The sequence below is a fragment of the Delphinus delphis genome, chromosome 18, assembly GCF_949987515.2.
Source record: "Delphinus delphis chromosome 18, mDelDel1.2, whole genome shotgun sequence".
NCBI lineage: Eukaryota > Metazoa > Chordata > Mammalia > Artiodactyla > Delphinidae > Delphinus > Delphinus delphis.
Window position 1 is genome coordinate 57096012 of NC_082700.1, and position 6244 is coordinate 57102255.

Here is a 6244-nt window from a genome sequence, read left to right on the forward strand (position 1 = left end):
CAGAATATATATATTTTTTTTTCTTCTTTTTTTTTTGCGGTACGCAGGCCTCTCACTGTTGTGGCCTGTCCCATTGAGGAGCACAGGCTCCGGACGCGCAGGCTCAGCGGCCATGGCTCACGGGCCCAGCCGCTCCGCGGCATGTGGGATCTTCCCGGACCGGGGCACGAACCCGTGTCCCCTGCATTGGCAGGCGGACTCTCAACCACTGCGCCACCAGGGAAGCCCCAGAATATTTTGATTAAGGGTATTTCTGGGCATACTTAGCAACTGACTACCAGAGTCTATCCACTTTAATAAAATAGTATAAACACATTTTTCAAATCATACTCTATAAATGCAAGAAGATACAGTTACTTGGGAGGACTGAAAAAGTTTTTACCTCTACCTTCATTTTTAGAATTTTTCTTAAATCAATAGGTTTGCTTTTAAAATAATTAAAATTTCCACTTTTTGAAAATAATAAACACCATAATTTACATGTATGAAGTAATTTAGATTATACAAATAATTTCCTATAGTTATCTCAATAGAATATTTTAAAATATAGTTCAAATAATATATACTAAGTAAATTAGTCTTGTTTATTGTCTAGTATTAGTCTAATTTAGTCTTTTTATTACTGACTACAAAGTTAACTTTGTTTTTATTACTTTTTAATGTCAGAGTGATTCAGACCTTGGAGATATTTATTAAATATAAAACAGCAGGCACACAGTCAAATTCAAGTCAAATTTAGAAGGACGCAAGAATTGTGTTTTTAATGCCATCAATTCTTTACTTCACTTGGAGGTGCATCTGCTGAACATGTGGGTGATTTCAGACAAAAAATAAGCTTTCTGGTCCTCATGTCTTATAACCTTTGCATAAGACCACAAGCCAAGAAAGTAAAGGTCTTATTGCAAATCAGTGTTGCCCTATTTTATTTGTATATGTGTTTAATATGTATTCATCACTCTTATAGTCTACATCTAATTAATAACAGTAACAATTATATTTAGCTATAAAACACAAATATATTTTGAAAATATTATATTTTTTCTGCTGCTGTTTGTATTAAAGAAATATACATTCATGTATTAACAAAGTTTAGCTGAATGTTTCAGTTTCCACATAATATAGAAATTAAATTCTCATAAATTTCAGTTTGCAACATTCTATGCGCTATTAGGATTATAGATTAAAATTTAAATCCTTAATGATGCTTAATAATTCTATTAATTTATTAGATGTGTTTGTTTCTTAATATCAAATCCCTGAGCTAGATTTTATCACAGAAGCCCCAGTAGAAGGTGAATGTTGCATGCTTGCTTATACTCAAAGATTAGATGACCTGTGGTCTAGCTCATACACTAAATTGGAATCTTTTCAGTCCACAATATACTGAAGAGGTTGCCACAATCTGTTTTGGGTCTCATGTGTATCTGCTTCCCCAAGCTCTTTGACTATATCTGGATTCTCATTCTTAAAAAAGTTGTACCACCACCTATGTAGTTGTTGAAACCAAAACCCAAGAAGACCATTTCTCTCTTTTTCTCATTTTTCTTGTTAAGCCCATTCCATAGTCATAAATATATCCAGTATATATCCATTAAATTTTCTCCATCTCCTTTTCTATCATGCTAGTCTAAGCTATCAACATCAGGTAAGAACCAAGGCTGTTGCAATAGCTACCCAACTTCTTTCCTTGCTTCAACTCTTGCACAATTCATCTTCCTTATAGAGACTAAAGTTACCTTTTCAAAACAAAAATAAGTGTACTTCTCTCCCAGCAATATAGCAATTCTGGTATTACGAAATGTTCTCCACAATCGCAAAATACCCAGATGACAGACAAATGAAAATAAACAATTTTATATGCTTCTAACTGAACTGAAACTGCAGAAGTAGATACACTGAAACACTGAAGCAAATGCTTACTCAGGGACACAATTTAATAATGAAGGTTTGTGAGATTAACAGACATGTGGAGGAATTAATCTTAGTAAAGCAACCATCAAAGCAATGTATTCCCTGACTTCAGATAAGGTAAATGGTTCCCAGATTTTGTAGCCTTGAGCTTTTACTATTACTTGAAATAATTTTGGACTTGTAATACCCACATATTTAGGGACTTCCTAGACTAATATTTTTAAATGAAATAAAAATTTAAAAATATATTTGAATAAATACAACTAGTACCACACATTGACACTGGTGAAGGATATCCTCATTTCAGAACTTTCCATGATTCTTGCACATTAAAATATGCTTAGTATGACTTCACAATCATACCTCAACTGATATATAAGAAAATAAGCAATCATAGTTAAGAATCTGAAAAACCACAACGTATTAGATACTAGGGCTTGAAAGACTAGACATTGGGTGTTGGAATTGTAACATATAGAATAGGAAGTTATTTTTAAATAAGGCTTTAATGAAATAAAAGCTAGTAGAGGAAAATGAGAAACAGTATGAGATTATCAAAAATGACAAGGGGAGTTTGAAAAAAAAAACCAAAACACTACAAATTCTGAAAATGAAAACCAGAATTTTTTCCATCAAAATTCAAAAGAAAAAGGTCTACTCTTTCAATTGCTGAAAAACTTGTTTTGGATGAACTCTCTCACTTAGCATGACTAGATAAGATAAAAACAAAAACAAAACCACTTTTAATAAACCTCATAGCAATAATGGCAATACTAAAATGTTGGGTCACAGTCTGGTAGAGGAACAAAACCACAAGATAAGGCTGATATTTGAGGTCATTTTCCCCCTTGAGGAAGTTATAGATACATAAATATAAGTGACAGCAATAGCTGTAAGGCTCATTTTCTATATCATTATCCCATTTTCACAAGTGACATTTGGCTGGAAAGACAAACATTAAAATTCAGGGATAACCAAAAAAAAAAAAGAAGTTGTTAAGCACTCAAATCTTTCACCCAAAAGATACACCTTAGGAGTGAGGCTGCACTGGGTATAGATGAACCACCACAAAGCTTGAAACATAAAACTGAGTCTTCTTAGTCCCTGGTTGTAACAGGTGATTTGCCACTAGCCTAATGGCTGTATGGTGAATCTTCACTGCGACAGGATAACAATATCCATAGCCTTACTTTATACCTAAGAGTTTTCATGAATAATGTTCACATCCAGTTTTTAAAACATCTAGTATTAATATCACAGATTTCATCAAACAAGAGGAAAAAAGATGACAATAGAAGCAGATCCAAAAGATATCCAGATATTGGAGTTCACAGATAAAATTTTTTTAAGTCAGCATTTAATATGAACAAAGAATAAAATATTATGGTAGAGAATTATAATAGATAAGTGGAAACAAAAAATAATCATAAGCAAATTTTAGAAGTGATTAAATTTAGTAACAAAACTCCAAGTTTGTATTTAGCAATAGATTGTACATACATAAAGAAGGAATTAGATAATTAAGAGATAAGTCAAAAAAGGAAAAAAGATTACAAAAAGACCAGGATAGAAGATTTAGGAAGGATCATAAAAAACATGTGACATATAGTTGAAAGATCTAATAAATGGATAATTGGACTCCAAGAAATGAATGAGAGTGAGATGGAGGTAGGAGAGCAGCACAAAAAGCAATATGTAACAGATAAAAACTGAAGAAGATATCAAGTTACAGACGCAAGAAGCACTTTATATAACAAACAAGAAAAATATAAAGGGAATTATTCCTATGCCTGCATCATAGTAAAACTAAAGAAGTCAAAGATGAAGAGAAAATATTAAAAGCAGTCAAAGAAAGAGCTTTTTAAAAAAAATAAGAACAAGAATAACAAGTGACTTTATAGGAAAAATAGAAGCCAAAAGAAAGTGACACCTTCAAATTGTGGTTAAAGAAGATAAATTTATGAAAGTAGAATTTTATATTCAGCAAAAATATGCTTTAAAATGGATATACACTCAAAATATCTTATAACACTCTAAAACAGAAAGCATTTACCACCAAGCAGGTAGAGAACTAATTAGAAAGGGAAACACACAGGAAGATTCAAAGATGGTAATGTTTTATTTCTTAACTTGGGTCATGAGTATTGAGACATTTGCTCTATTCTCTTGTCATTATGTCATATATATTTTTATGTATGAGATATTTTATATTAAAATCAGAGTGAGCCTGGTCAAATGTGGCTGTTTCTGCATTTAGAGCTGGTGAAGCAGGGAGCAGGCCACAGCAGCCTGCGCCAGTTGGACCCCAGAGGGAAGTAGTTGACAAGTGGGCTTCCACTGGTCATTGAGAATAGTTTGCCCCTCCCGTCCCCTCTAAAGAGAGATGAGTTCCTCTTTAACAGGGATCTTTTTAAACATTCAAAGAAGTATATTCCTGAAGCTTTTCATTATGAGCTCTTTAAAAACTGCAGAGAGAGCACTAGGAAATTGGAATCTGAGACAAGCTGCTATGTTGGGGAAGAGAGAGGGAACCACAAAATGGATCACAGTTAACATTGTGGCTTTCTTCAACAAGAGTATTACAGAATTCTGTCCTGAAGAAAGTTGTCTGCTCATGTCTGCATGCCCAACATATGAATATAATTTGGCAGGTGACACTAATATTAAAAAGCCAATCAAATACTCTGCTCCAATATACATTGACTACTTGATGACTTTGTTCCTGGTAAGCTGGATGATGAAACATTTTCGTTCTACTATTGGTGTCCTGTTTCCCCAAAACTTTATCTATGGCAAAGACTATTTTAATGTGTCTGTTCAGGGTTTACACCTGTACTTCTCAGCTGCACTTTCATTCTGTAATACAACTGCAGTGTTTATACCTGTATTTATCCGCTGCACTTTCATTTTGTAATGCAACTGTGAGAGGAGACTTAACTCACATTTCCTATAAACATTTATTTCTTTACTCAGGAGGTCAACCTGATTGATAGGCATAAATTGGCACCAGGAATTAGTTGAGAGGCTTGGATCAAAAGGCAGATAACCACTTCTTCTAGAACATGATTAACACTCTTGCTTCATTTATTACTATTTCTCAACGCTATTTGTTATAGACTAGTGATTCAAACTTTGACAAAACAGGAAGAAAGACACCCAATGTCTACCTACTGCTAAAATGGCTTCAAAGGTAGGTGAGCCCCATAGCTTTTGAGTGAGAACTTAAGAGCACAACCAATTCTGAGTCACTACTATGTGTGACCACTTCTGCTATTGTCATGGAATCACTCTTAATTGTAATGTGTGATGACTAACCTGTAGTTTATTAGTTTAGTTATTTTTATAAATTGAAGAAAAATGACCCTCTACTTTAGGTAATATCAAAGGATATAAAGAATTACTAGAAATAATTTTAAAAGTTTCCAAAACAAATTTCCTAAAAAAATCCAAATATGTCTTATTTCACTTCTGTTTATGAATATAAAAGGTAACTTTAACTTTCTATAACATTTAGAACATTTGTATCACTTTGGATAACCTTTATTCTCATGTTTATATGCCAGTGTTTTATAGATTAAGAATATATATTTATATTTTTACAAAACCTATGATTTTAATTCAAATCATCACAGGGCATTATGATATAGGAGCAACCAAAATTGTTTCTAAAATGACTTAAATTTTTTAATCTTTATTTGGAATTTTACTAACAAATAAATTGACCTAAATCTTGTATGTATCAGAAATACATTTTAAGGCTTCTAAGGATGATTTTGTAGATTTTCACTTTTAAAAGCTTTATTAATCAATGTTAGTTAAACACACAGTTTTGGTTAAGGAAGAAAAAATCTTCCAAAAATTGTGAAAAACTTAGTTTTCAAAGTCACTTTATATGTTGTTTTTCAAATGTGTTTAAATTTTGGTTTGGAAAATGAAAGAAAGTGCTTAGTATTTTAATTATTTTGTTTTGAGTTCACTTTAAAAATCACTTCTATACTTGTTTTTATATGACTGAGTCTTTAGTTAAGAGTACTGTGGAATGTAACATACTAGGGATGTAATGTACAACATAATAAATGTAATTAACACTGCTGTATGTTATATATAAAAGTTGTTAAAATAGTAAATCCTGAAAGTTCTTGTCACAAGGAAAACAATTTTTTTTTAATTTCTTTAATTTTGTATCTATATGAAGTAATGCATGTTTGCTAAACTTGTTGTGGTAATCATTTCATGACGTATGTAAGTCAAATCATTATGCTATACATCTTAAACTTATACAGTTCTGTATGTCAATTATATCTCAGTAAAACTGGAAGAAAAGAAAAAGTAC

At 32.1% G+C, this 6244-nt stretch overlaps 1 pseudogene; it reads left to right on the top strand.

The window, feature by feature from the left end:
- The first annotated feature begins 2004 nt into the window (after positions 1–2004).
- LOC132413626 (MOB kinase activator 1A-like) lies at positions 2005–4957 on the top strand (annotated as a pseudogene).
- The last annotated feature ends 1287 nt before the right edge of the window (positions 4958–6244 follow it).